Source organism: Pogona vitticeps, chromosome 10 (genome assembly GCF_051106095.1).
Source record: "Pogona vitticeps strain Pit_001003342236 chromosome 10, PviZW2.1, whole genome shotgun sequence".
NCBI lineage: Eukaryota > Metazoa > Chordata > Lepidosauria > Squamata > Agamidae > Pogona > Pogona vitticeps.
The window spans coordinates 19,496,254-19,509,765 of NC_135792.1; the positions used below are offsets into that span (position 1 = coordinate 19,496,254).

The window sequence follows — 13,512 nt, forward strand, 5'->3', positions numbered from 1 at the left end:
ATCCATCTCCTGAGAAACCTATAGGTGGGACAGGAAGCTATAGTTAGAACTGGATATGGAACAACTGATTGGTTCAAAATTGGGAAAGGAGTACGACAAGGCTGTATATTGTCACCCTGCTTATTTAACTTATATGCAGAATACATCATGCGGAAGGCTGGACTGGAGGAATCCCAAACCGGAATTAAGATTGCCGGAAGAAATATCAACAACCTCCGATATGTAGATGATACCACTCTGATGGCAGAAAGTGAGGACGAATTAAAGAACTTTGTAACGAGGGTTAAAGAGAGTGCAAAAAACAGTCTGAAGTTCAACATAAAAAAAAAAGATCATGGCCACTGGTCCCATCACCTCCTGGCAAATAGAAGGGGGAGATATGGAGGCAGTGACAGATTTTACTTTCTTGGGCTCCATGATCACTGCAGATGGTGACAGCAGACACGAAATTAAAAGTCACCTGCTTCAGGTGAGGAAAGTGATGACAAACCTAGACAGTATCTTAAAAAGCAGAGACATCACTTTGCCAACAAAGGTCTGCATAGTCAAAGCTATGGTTTTTCCAGTAATGATGTATGGAAGTGAGAGCTGGACCATAAAGAAGGCTGACCGCCAAAGAATTGATGCTTTTGAATTGTGATGTTGGAGGAGGCTCTTGAGAGTCCCCTGGACTGCAAGGAGAACAAACCTATCCATTCTGAAGGAAATCAACCCTGAGTGCTCACTGGGAGGACAGATCCTGAAGCTGAGGCCCCAATACTTCGGCCATCTCATGAGATAAGACTCCCTGGAAAAGTCCCTGATATTGAGGAAGTGTGAGGGCAAGAGGAGAAGGGGACGACAGAGATCGAGATGGCTGGGCCGTGTCACCGAAGTTACCAACATGAATTTGACCAAACTCTGGGAAGCAGTGGAAGATAGGAGGGCCTGGCTTGCTCTGGTCCATGGGATCAAAAAGAGTTGGACACGACTTAACAACTAAACAACAACAGGAACAGAACTGGAACTATCTTTCATCTCATACATTATGCTTTTTAACTTCACCTTTTAAAAAATATCATTACAATCTCTTTATGTTAATTTTCCTCTTTCTTTCTTTCTTTTCCTTCCTTCCTTCCTTCCTTCCTTCCTTCCTTCCTTCCTGCCTTCCTTCCTTCCTTCCTTCCTTCCTTCCTTCCTGCCTGCCTGCCTGCCTTCCTTCCTTCCTTCCTTCCTTCCTTCCTTCCTTCCTTCCTTCCTTCCTTCCTTCCTTCCTTCCTGCCTGCCTGCCTGCCTGCCTGCCTGCCTGCCTGCCTGCCTGCCTGCTTGAATTCTAGATAGGAGGGCCTTCAGGGTTCTTGGGGCAGATCTACAACAGCAATTTTTTGTCTCTTTCAGTGATGGGTGGACTCTATTCTAGGAACTCAGCACATACAATGCAGTTAAGCAAGCAAGCGAGCAAGCAGCATCCCCTTTCCCAATCAGTGCCAGTCCTGAGCTCCTCCCACCAATGACTTTCACCCTCCATCCCAAGTCAAATCTCCTAATTTCCCCCATTTGATGCTTTGTTCTCTATCTGCACCTTTATGGAATAGAAAGCAGAATACTGGTTCCTTGACACAGACGAATACAGCTACTTGAATGGTAAGACAAGTATGTCTTTGGACATACAGGTATGGGTCATGTGGCAGGAAGAGAAGGAGATGAGCATCTACACTTCCAAACTTTCCAGTATGTCCCTGCATACAGTTATGCCATGAGAGAATAGTTAAACAGGACAACCAAGCTTACAGCTGGCAGCTTCAGCATTCGCAACAACAATTCACAGCTCTTCCTTCCTTACGTCTCAGATCCTGTAGCTAAAGTCCTTGTTGACCCCCGTCAAAGGCGGCTTTTTCTCTGACACAATTGCACACCGGCTTCCTCTATGTCCTGTGACCCTCCGCTCTCTTCTTTTGTTCTGATTTCTTTCCTCCTTGCTTCTGCTCTGCCCCCTTTCCCTCAGCCTCGCTTTGGCAGCTTTCCCACCTTTTCTGCTTCACAGCTTCCCCCTTCTACTGCTGCCCTCATTCAGCTCCCTGGTCCATTGTTTTCCTTTCATTCCCAGGTCCCTCTCAGGGCTTCTTGCTGCCTCAAATGGACCTCGTCGGCTCGTTGTACAACTTCTTCGTCCTTTTCTTCTTTGCCTTTTCCTTCTTTTCTGTGTTCCTTTCAGTGTAGTGGAGGCCAGCCGTTGGGCCAAAGAGGGCCGTGCTCCACCGCAGGCTCTTCCCACAGGCAGGTCACTTCTACATATGTCCTCTCTCTCTCTCTCTCTCTCTCTCTCTCTCTCTCTCTCTCTCTCTCTGCCCCACCTACCACGGGTGGCTATGCCTTTCCACTCATCCGACCACCACAGCCACCACAGCTACAGCCTCACTTTTGTTGCACTGACTGGGCTAAGGAAAATGGAACATTGCGTAATATTTTTGTCCCCTCCCTTCGTTTCAATTTCTTTGTGCTCAAGCTCCATTGTAGAACATAGGCACGATAGGCAAGCAGCCCTCTCTTTCATTTTTTGTCTTTTGTGGCTTTCTGATAGTCTTTGAAACACAAAATATTTGGAAATATTAAAGGGAGGGTAAAAGGAAACAGAGTGAGCTCCCGTCGCTTGTCCCAACTCCTGCCAACCTAGCAGTTTGAAAGCATGTAAAAATGTGAGTAGATAAATAGGTACCACCACGGTGGGAAGGTCACGGCATTCCGTGTCTAGTCGCGCTGGCCACGTGACCACAGAAACTATCTACGGACAAATGCTGGCTCTATGGCTTGGAAACAGGGATGAGCACCGCGCCCTAGAGTTGGACACAACTGGACTCAGTGTCAAGGGGAACCTTTACCTTTACATAAAAGGAAACTTATGGATTTCTTCTGTATTCAGTATTTTGCATTACCTTGGGCAGGCGGTGCCTCTTATTTTATGAATTTTTGAACTAGTTTTTCCACATTTCCTTTGTGTGACGTGCTTGCCTGTTTGCTTGTCAATGAACTACTGCCTGGATAGAAGCTTTTGAAGTGGTAGGAGGAAAATCTGTCCCTCCAATGCCTCCTATTTTGAGGTTTGCGATGGAGGGAGTTGATTATATTGTCCTTAGTGAATATTTTGTATTTTGTTTTGATTACACTGATGAGGATGCTATCTCTGTCTCAGCTGGTAAGTTTTCTGCTGATGAACTGGTGAGGATGGTGATATGAAGATACATGGGGAATTTAACATTATCAGCCCATGCATAGGTCTGTGGATGATTCCCTTTAAGTTTTCATGTACTATAGTTTTGTCCTTGGGAGGCGGGGTTTCCCCCTGGACCAATTTCGGGCATTCTGTACAGCTTATTTGGTTCTAGAAACAAGAATGGGAAAACTGAAATGAAAGAACTCGAAAGATTCAGATATTTTCAGGGTGACCTAAAGGACCTACACTTGAAAGGAACTGAAACTTAAAGAGGAGCCCCTCAAAAGAAATGAACATGAAAGCAATACAATCCCCCCTCTGCACATCCCTAATATGTATTATCTGCAGAACGTCCAGATTCAACCTCTGGAATCTTTGAAATTTTTAGAGACAGAATCCCAAGTAAGAAATTCACTTTTGCTGTTTTTTTAAAACAACAATAACGACAACAAAGTGGATTTATTATTTGCACATATTGAACCAGAATACAGGAGTGCATACTATTCGTCTGTCTGGGGCATCCTGGAAGGTGTCTAAATCAAAATCCCATCTTCCAAGTGTAATTCCCCCCCCCCCGCACGTACTAGTTTCTGAAATTGAGAAGGAATTCATGTTCAAATGGTACACTTCCAGAGATATTCAGAAACCAAGTGTCAGCTTGCCCCTTCCCACCTATGTTCTGCAAGTCTTATAGCACCAGTAGAAAATAAAATAAAATTAAACCATACTACTGTATCAAGTGTTTTACCACTGACATCAAAATTCAGTGGCAACTATTCATTTTGAAGATATTATTTTAATTGTTCTTTCAGTCATCATTCCCCTCCCCCCATTTCCCCAGCTACTTTGGTACGCTGCTTTGGATCCCTGAATTGGAGGAAAGGAAGGGTATAAATGAAATGAAATGTAATGAAGTCAACTGGTGTGGCTCTCTTTGGTACATCCTCCTATACCTGGGTGAAGAACCTCTTAGCTGAGCCCACCGGGGTCTTGATCCATGCCTGTGAGCTTCCCAAAATGGCCACATCATCTTCCCCATGGTGCCATTCTTTGGTGGTCTACCAGCTTTTGTGCATACAGTGGTGCCTCACACAATGGGTGCCTCACACAATGATGAATTCACACAACGATGGCTTTTTCTGATAAATTTGCCGCCTCACACAACGATGTTTCCTATGGGGGATTTTCACACAACGATGTCTCTTTTCCCTCATTTAAAAGTGACCTAAACTGTTTGAAACCTGTTTTAAATGCTTGCAATCGTTAGCCCAGCTCCTGAAACCTATGCAAACTTAATTTGGTGTTGTTCTGAGTCTTCGTTAATTTTTGGTAATTTTTTGTTTTCTCCATTGAAAGCCATTGAATGGTCTGTCTAATGGCTTTCAATAGAGAAAACAAAAAATCACCAAAAATTAACGACGACTCAGAACAACACCAAATTAAGTTTGCATACGTTTCACAAGCTGAACTATCGATGCCAAGCATTTAAAACAGGTTTCAAACAGTTTAAGGCACTTTTAAATGAGGGAAAAGAGACATCGGAATGCCATTCAAATGCATTGAGTCGGCTTCAATACATTTGAATGGAGGAAACATTGTTTCACTCAACAATGTTTCCTATGGGGATTTTCACTCAAGGACGGCAATCCGTTCCAATTGGAACGGATTAACCAGTTTTCAATGCATTCCTATGGGAAATGGTGTTTCACAGAACGATGTTTCACACAACGCTGATTTTTTTTTTGAACCAATTAACATCGTTGTGTGAGGCACCACTGTATATCTTTCCCCCACCCCTTCTAAAGGGTGCCTTTCCAGAGACTTGGTGACCCTCAAGAACCTCTCTGAAACTGAATTTAGATTTTGGATCAAAAGCAGTAGCACCTTTTCCCTATAGCCCTGTAAAACTAGTAAGCAAAAGATCTCACAGGGGTTTTGGAACTTAGAGACACAGAGAAAATAATGACAAAAGGCTTCAGCTTCAGCTGGGAGGACTGCAAAGAGGAAATCAAAGAGCCAGATTTTGCCTGCAAGCCACATGTAACCCACCTCTGAGTAAAATGCAGATTACCTCCACATGTACGAATCAAGGGTGTATCCAGAGGTTTCTAAAAGCTCTGCATTAATTCTGCACAATAGCTGTCACTTTCAGTGCTGGCCACTTACAGATGCAAACATGAATTTAAGTAGGTGCCCTGCTTGTGCTAAAATCTGCTCTCAAATTAATATCAATGAATTAGCTAGCCCCTTAATATGTTAAAAAACTCTTTCTCTACTATCTTGTAAGGGGGTTGAAATTTGAGTGGTACCTGATTTATATGCAAATCAAGTAAAACACAGTTGCAGGCTTCAGATTAATGGAGGCCTCCATTTATGTCAAACTTGAAAGTAAGTTTCAAGTTTGACATAATTGTTAAAATAATCTTCCTTCCTTCCTTCCTCCCTTCCTCCCTCCCTCCCTTCCTTCCTTCCTCCCTCCCTCCCTTCCTCCCTCCCTCCCTCCCTTCCTTCCTTCCTTCCTTCCTTCCTTCCTTCCTTCCTTCCATCCATCCATCCATCCATCCATCCATCCATCCATCCATCCATCCATCCATCCATCCATCCATCCATCCATCCATCCATCCATCCATCCATCCATAATATTTTATTCTATTATTGGTAATGCTTTATGGCCCCCTTAAATTCGATTTAGGCCAGATTTACTCATTGCTTTTAATTCTTCTTAATCCACAGACACTTCTGTTGCTTCACATGATGCCACCCTTCCTTAGCAAAGGCTGCTGTTTTGGGATACACAACAATGTTTGCCTCTGCTTGTTTGTTATTTTTTTAACCACATAAACATTGGCTCTGGAGCAAATGGAAAAGCATGTGTTGAGTGGTGTCAGTCCAAAAGCCTCTTGATCGCTGTTGACAGGCCTTTTATTTCTGACACATAGGTATGGCCTTAGCTAAGAGCCCCAAACATGTCCAACTGCTGACCTAGGCATGAGAAGTGATGGGTTTTTCTCCACTCCAGATCAATGTGTGATTATCAATAGAATCCCATTTCTGGTGGGGACTAAAGGCCTCTTTGGGTGTCTAGAAAAGGCTTGTTCTGGACCACTGAGGCAAGGGGATGCCAATGCTTGTTTTGGAGGGTGTATCAGGAAAAGATAGATAGAAAAGATAGATTGCCCACTACTCAGCTGGTGTTCTCCAAACATGAACACATAATACATTTCTTAAGGAAGCAAGAAGGATATTCAAAGTACAGTGGTCCCTCGCTAGATGATGATGATCCATTCCACTGAAATCACTGTTTAGCGAAATCATTGTCTAGCGAAAAGCATTTCCCCAATGGAATGCATTGAAACCTGTTTAATGTGTTCCAATAGGGAAGAATCATCGTTGTCTAGCGAAGATCAGCCATAGGAAAGCCGCTTTGCGAACCGGCGATCAGCTGTTTAAATTGCTGTCTTGCAAAGCTTAGGTCCCGAAAACACCAATTTTGCGAGCGCAGAGGGAGCTGTCAAAATCGTTGTCTAGCGAAAATTGGTTTGCGAAGCAGGGACCATTGTCCAGCGAAATTCCCCCATAGGAATCATTATTTTGCGAATCGCTACACCGATCACAAAAAGTCAATGTCTAGCGAAAAAACTGTCATGTGGGGGTAACTGTCTAGCGAGGCACCACTGTAAATTTGGACATAGAGCCATCCTCAAACATTCTTCTGCTTGGAGCAAAGGATAAGATGACACCTTCTGCTCATAATGCAAACAGAAGCTGGATTGGCAAATGGACCTTGCTTCAACCCTGGCAATAAGATGCTAGTCTCCCACCACTCCAATTGGGGGGGCAAGCAGGGAGCAGAACAGGTTGTATCCCATGTATCCCACTCTCCAGAGAGGGAAGGGAAAAGCAAGGAGCTCAATCTGCCCCCTCCCACCTCACAGCATTCTCGACCTGAATCAATCACCTTGGTCTGCTTTATGGTGTGGCCAGCCCTGCAAGCAAGAGCACATCAGCTCTCATTTACAGGTATGGAAAAGAGGCGATTAAATGTGAGTAGCCCGTGTAGCCTTGGGACAAACTGCGTAGTCGCAGGACGCCCCCAGAAGAAGGCAATGGGGAACCACGTCTGAGTATTCTCTACCTGGAATACAAGGGTTGTAGTAAGTCAGAATTGACTTGAAGGCACATGGTGTGTTTGTGTGTGTGTTTGTGTGTGTGTGTGTGTGTGTGTGTGTGTGTGTTAAAAAAAGCACAGTTGCTTTTTAAATACACAGGTGCCTACACAGTCAAAGGATGACCAAGGATGTGACTTTTTTCTGTGCTTGTTTGGAGGTGTCATCTGTATTTCTCTCTCTGTGTGTGTGCATTTAGCCTAGAAATAGAAAACATTATAAGTGCAGATCTACGATGTTTTTGAAAGCACGGATGGTTTAGGAAGCCGAAATCCGTCTCTCTCTTCCTCTCAGAGCGCTGGAAGTGAAAGACACCCAAGGAAATGGGTAGAGGCAGTCCGTTGCTTTGATAGATATTGTACAAAGAAGTATCCCCCCCCCCCCACAAAAGGCACAGATCCGCGCCTTCCGAGCCTTGCTGCCCTGCACCACAGCTGGCCACCCTCCAAGAGCTTTCAAAAGACAAAGCTCGGCCCAACCACAAAGGTCGGGCTCAAACGCAGTTGTTAGCCGCACAGAGCCTCTCTGTTCCAAGGCAGTGTACCTCTAAATGCCAGGCAGTAACATCCCCTTTCTGTTAGCAGCCAGTCAATCAGCTTTGTGGAGAGCAGAGAAAAAGGCCCCCCTCGCGTGATGATGCTTGCTATGAACCACCTGTCTGTTCCCACCTCTCCGTAACCCCCTCCCCTCTCAGCCCCCCCTAACCCCCCCACCCCAAGCCTTGTGCCTTTTCTTCCTTCCTTTAAAAGATGCAACCATCACAACGCGGCGTCCTTGACGACTGATGGAAGTTGCCCGGTGAACCGGGAGATAGGGGGGCGACGACGCTTGCTATCCACGTGGGGGGGAGAAAGCCACGGTGTCTCGATTCTTCCCGCCCCCCCCCCTTTGCCTTAACCTCCCTCCCCCTCCGCCACCCCCCCCCCCCCAATTCTTGTCCCCGACTTTCCCGCTAGGAAGACATCCCAGCCAGGAAGACATCTCGCAAGCCCGACCGGGCGATGAGGCCGCGGGGCCAGATCCCTGAGCCCCCCAAGCCGGGCCGGCCGCCGCCTCGGACCTGAAAGCCCAGCCAAGGACAGGAACCCTCGACGAGGACTAGAAAGTTGACGCTCGGGAGGAGGCAGGGAGGCGAGCGCGCGCCAGCGCCGGAGAGAGAGAAAGAAACCCACCCCGGCGTTTCTCCCCAGCCCTTTTTTTTTTAAAGACCTGCCTCCAAGATCAGCCCAATAAGAAGTGTCAGGGGAGTCTCCCGGCTCACTTTTCCACCTCGCTTCACACGCAGTTCCCTTTGGCAGCCGGGCGGGCGGGCGGGTTGGCGAGCGCGCTCGGTGCGCCTGGATGCGTGGATGTATTTCGGAGTCGCCTTCTTGCGCGCCGCCCGGCCGGAGATGGGCTGCTGCGGCCACCGCCGGGCTGCTGCCGCTGCTTCCTCCTCCTCCTCCTCCTCCTTCTGCTGCTGCTGCTGCCGCCGTCGTTGCCTCTGCCCCCGCCTCCTCCTCCGCCGCCGCCGCCGCCGCGGAGCCGCGCCGAAGGCGGCCGAGGAGCAGCTGCGCTAGGCGGCCAGTCCCGCTCCGCCGCCCTTTGCCCGGGGCCGCGCGCCGCCGCCCGCCCGAGAAAGAGAGAGAGAGAGACCCGCTTGGCTCCTCGCCCCGGACCCCCCACCCCCGAGAGCCCCCCTCCGCGACCGCGACCGCCACCGCGCCAGGAAAACGCGCTCCTGCCGGCGGGATGCGAACCCCCGGCCGGCAGGTGCCAACCCTTGGCCACGCTCGCCCGGGCGGGCGCCCCTCCGCCTCCCTTTGAACGGGAGGACCAGGAGGAGGAGGAGGAAGGAGCCCGCAGGCACTCCCCCGCTGGCGTCCAAGCTTGGGCTTCATTAGGAGGATGATTATTTATTGCTCCCCCTGCCAACAATAATAAGACGGCTGTGTTTGTTCCACCTGCCCGTCGCCCTGAAGTAGGACTTGGCGAGGATATCCTCTCCGGTGCTTCCAACCCCCCCCCCCCGCGCACGCAAAACACACCGGTAAGTAGCTACCGCGTTTCTTGTGATAGATATATACTGTACTTATGTGTGTGTATATATATATTGCTCCTGACAGAAAGGATCTTGTGTTAGAAGAGTTGAGGCGAGGGAGAAGGGGAATCTAATCTAATCTATCTATCTATCTATCTATCTATCTATCTATCTATCTATCTATCTATCTATCTATCTATCTATCTATCTATCTATCTATCTATCTATCTATGAATGACACGGTCAGGCACAGCTCTTTGGAAAGCCTTGTCAGAAGGCATCGCTAGGGACAGAAGGATGCGCTCCTGCTCTCGAACCTGGGTTTCTGGAGGACTTTACCACCATACTGGTGGGTTAGTAGTTAGGGGTGCTGAAGGGGTAGATCCTTCGTGTTGTCCTTCCTTCTCTCCCCCACCTCTTCTCCTATTTAGTGTACTAAATCTTTGGTCTCTCTCTCTCTCCCCCACCCACCCACTCTGCTTGAATCACTTCCATCCATTGAAATAGCTTGGCGAGGTGGCATCGAGATTTCTCTTCCCCCACCCAAGGGGGGAAGTGTGGAGGGGAGCCATCAGTTAAATATGTAAATGATGATGGAGAGAGGTGAGATGGACTGGGAATGATGGGAGTGATCCCCCCAAAGGGACGGAGGAGAGACCATCACTCACCCCCCCCATTAGATTTCCTTCTGCCAGTTTTGGAAAAAAGAAAAGCAGTGAGGATTCTAAGCAAGCTTTCTGCTCCCCCCCCCCCGCGCTTTGCTTCTTGTTTTCTTGACACTGCTAGCTTTGAGTTATGCCAGTGAGATTCTCAGCTCTTTTTCTGCAAGTTGCTAAAAAAGCCCACCCACCCTAGACTGCCTATCTTGGAGATGAAGCAGCCATGGGAAGGCGAAACTTACAGGAAGGTTTCCAACGTACATAGGGCACTCTGTCTCTCGCTCTCCTGCCTACCTCTGCTCTCTTGTTAATGGCATCTTTTGCCAAGCAAGAGAAAGAGGATTTGGTTGTTGACCCCCTAGAGCCAGATTCTCTCTCTGTGTGTGTGCTGTTCAGGTTCTCCTTCTCTCTCCCCCCCCCCCGCACAAAGTGTTTCATGGAGAATCAGGGTAAGGCTGGGAGGGAAAACATGTTCTCTTACATCCCTGCTTGGATCTAACAGCTGCTGGGTAGAAACATCCCAATCAAGCTGTCAAGCAGCCTTCTCCGCCAGGCTACGGCGAACCATTGCAGAACATTTTGTTCAGCCATGGGAAAAAAAGCACAGCAACAGATTACAGCATCTCTCCCACTAAAAGCGAGGTGGAGAGGAATTTGCTCCAGGTTCCTCTCCATGGAATGTAGATGCTAGCAGAGGCGAGAGTGGGTGGGACTGGGGGGGGGGATTGCTGGAAGAGTGACAGTACACTAGTAAACAGGGATTCTTGGGTGGTTTTTAGGTTCAGGAGCTGTCTTAACTCCAAACAGCTGGCTGAGCAAGCAGAAGAATCCTCCCAAAGACACTGGACAAGATCAGTGCCGTACTTGGATTCAAACAGGTATTAGGCTCTGCTCTACCCATAGCCACATCTTGGACTGCCTCTTCTCTGTCTATACCACTGAACTGCACACGCAGGCTTCAGGTGCCCTGAAAAAGGCCACCTGGTCTACAGAGGTGAGGGAAGAGTTGCTGGATGTGGAGATGCCCAGTGGCGTTTCTGGGAGAGCCCTTCAAGATGCTCACGGCTACTTCTTTGAAGCTTAACCCTGTGTTTGTGCAAGGACGGCTCTCACAGCTGCTCACTTCAGTTCCAATTAAAGAACATCACCAATAGCTAGCAAAGCTGGGTAGAAGCCTCTTAAGTTTATATACCCACTTTGCAAATTCCCCCCTCCAAGGGGTTGCCTTATCGCAGACGTGGGATCAGGTTGGAATCCAACCTGAATATGCCTGCAGATTCCAAGTAAATTCTAGGGATATCCACAGAACTTACTCCCCAGCAAAAAAGACGTTTCACAGATTACATGGTTTAATGTAATAAGGAGAAATGCTTCCAAATTTAGAGAAAGAAAATACAGATATTGGAATACCCCCCCCACAAACCCCAAATTTGCTTTAAATAACCAGAGAGGTACCACTGAGTTTTACATGTGCTTAAACAAAAAATACCTATTTTTAAAAGCTTTGGGAAAAAAATCTCCACAGGAGCAGACAGGCACTAGAAATTCCACTGCAGTGATAATATTCGACAAACCTGCTGAAGTATTATTGCTCCTCATCAGCTCTGTAACTCACCAATTGTGAACGTATATAAATAAATCCAAAATTATCATAAGGGCTTGCTATTCATCCAGAGTCAGGTGTATTACTTTTCAGAGGGGGGGACGCTTTACAGAAAGGAAAGAATACTTAAGCAGCTGTCTCATTGAACTGTCCCATGCCTCCATTTCTGTCTCTTTAAGATGATCATTATGCTTCAAGGTTTTGCTGTGTGAACCACAGCCTTCACTGTGAGATGCAGTTGCTTTCACCTTCTCCTCTGCAATACTGCTTTTTATAGATTCTTGTCCGGCTTCCACCCCGTTTCCCCTTTCCCCTCAAATGTATAGCTTATATAATGGATTTTTTGTTAATAAACAACAACGGCACACGGATCCAGTGTATTTACTTGGTTACATCTTGAGGGCCTTCTCGAATAACTGACAGCTGTATTTTGGAAGACACAATCTGCATCTCTCTCTCTCTCTCTCTCTCTCTCCCCCCTTCCCGGTCAGTGGGTGCATATAGATAAATGAAATTATGTAGCTGGTCAGTCAAAAGTAGGTTGCCAAATCCATGAGCATTTTAAACAAGGACAAAAATGAGAAACTAGAGTTGCTTAGCAATTATCACTTATAATAAGTTTTCCTGTCACACCTCTTATGTGGAAATAAGTCTCACTATCACACTTAAAGCCCTCTTTTCCATACTTTCATTTTTCCTCCCTAAAATAAAATAAAAGTACAAAACAGTACTTCTTAACACCCCAGTGCAAATTCCTGTTTGGATCATGTGTCCTAATGGGTTTGCCAGAAAACAACAGCCTTACTAGCCCATTACGTGCTGGAAACTCTCTTCTTAGAAGCTGAAAAAGGTTTGTCAAGGTAGCCTCAATGCACACCGAAATCTCTCTCATTTTTTTTCTTTCCCATCCCTATAAAACAGGCCAATTGTATTTCTTCACAGAAAAATGGACTGAATACTGTCAGTTTTATTGGCTGCCACTGTTATGAATGGTCTCTGCAAGTTTTGTTTATTTGGGGAATGTGCTTAGATCCATTGTTACGTTGCATTCTGCCCACCAGTTTATACACCTGCTCTGCATGCATGCAAACAATCTTTAGTGAATGATGAGAATAGGAGATCTTTCTGTTTTTATCCGTCTCACCATCAAGTGAGAAATTAACTTCAACTCTTGATTTTATACATACTGTTTGATGGTTTCCCCATCTGTATCATGAATTTAATATTCTTGATCAGAGGAACGAAGAGTTTGGCTTTCATTTTAGAAGATGTGAATAACAGAAATCATGTAGGAATGTAGTAATAATAATAATAATAATAATAATAATAATAATAATAATAATAATAATAATAATAATAATAATAATAATAATAATAATAATAATAATAATAATAATAATAATAATAATAATAATAATAATGATGATGATGATGATGATGATGATGATGATGATGATGTGATCCTAGTGACAGTTGGGTTTTAGTCATGACCCATAAAGGTTCAAAAATAATGTGATCCTGAGGGTTTTTTTATTTTTCTAACTTTTGCTTGCAGGCAAGTTACAAAACATTGTGTCCATATGCAGAACACAGATGGGTTAGATAATGATATTGAATTAGGTAATAATAATTTTGTCACAAAATAGTGAACCTTGTCACTCAGGTCGCATCTTTCTTTTTCTAAGGTAAACCCGCTTGACAGACAGCAGAAATAATAAGTAAATCACAGAGACAGCAGAAATTTGGTTGCCTGCTGGACATCCTGTATAAACTTTCCAGGCTTTCAAATAGGGGAAAAAGGAAACAGGAACTGCAGGAAAGAGTTAAAATGTGCACCTAAATTAGCTGGGATCACTGTGTGTTAACTCCCAGAA

The 13,512-nt window shown here is 46.0% G+C and overlaps 1 protein-coding gene across 2 annotated transcripts in view; it reads left to right on the forward strand.

Moving 5' to 3' along the window:
* Positions 1-9,133: 9,133 nt before the first annotated feature.
* Positions 9,134-13,512, forward strand: part of CDH8 (cadherin 8) — a 328,629-nt gene continuing 324,250 nt past the window's right edge. For both annotated transcript variants that reach the window (XR_013538622.1, XM_072980825.2), the window contains exon 1: positions 9,134-9,385. The gene's annotated coding sequence lies outside the window, so the exon portion shown is untranslated. The remainder of the gene's footprint in view (positions 9,386-13,512) is intronic.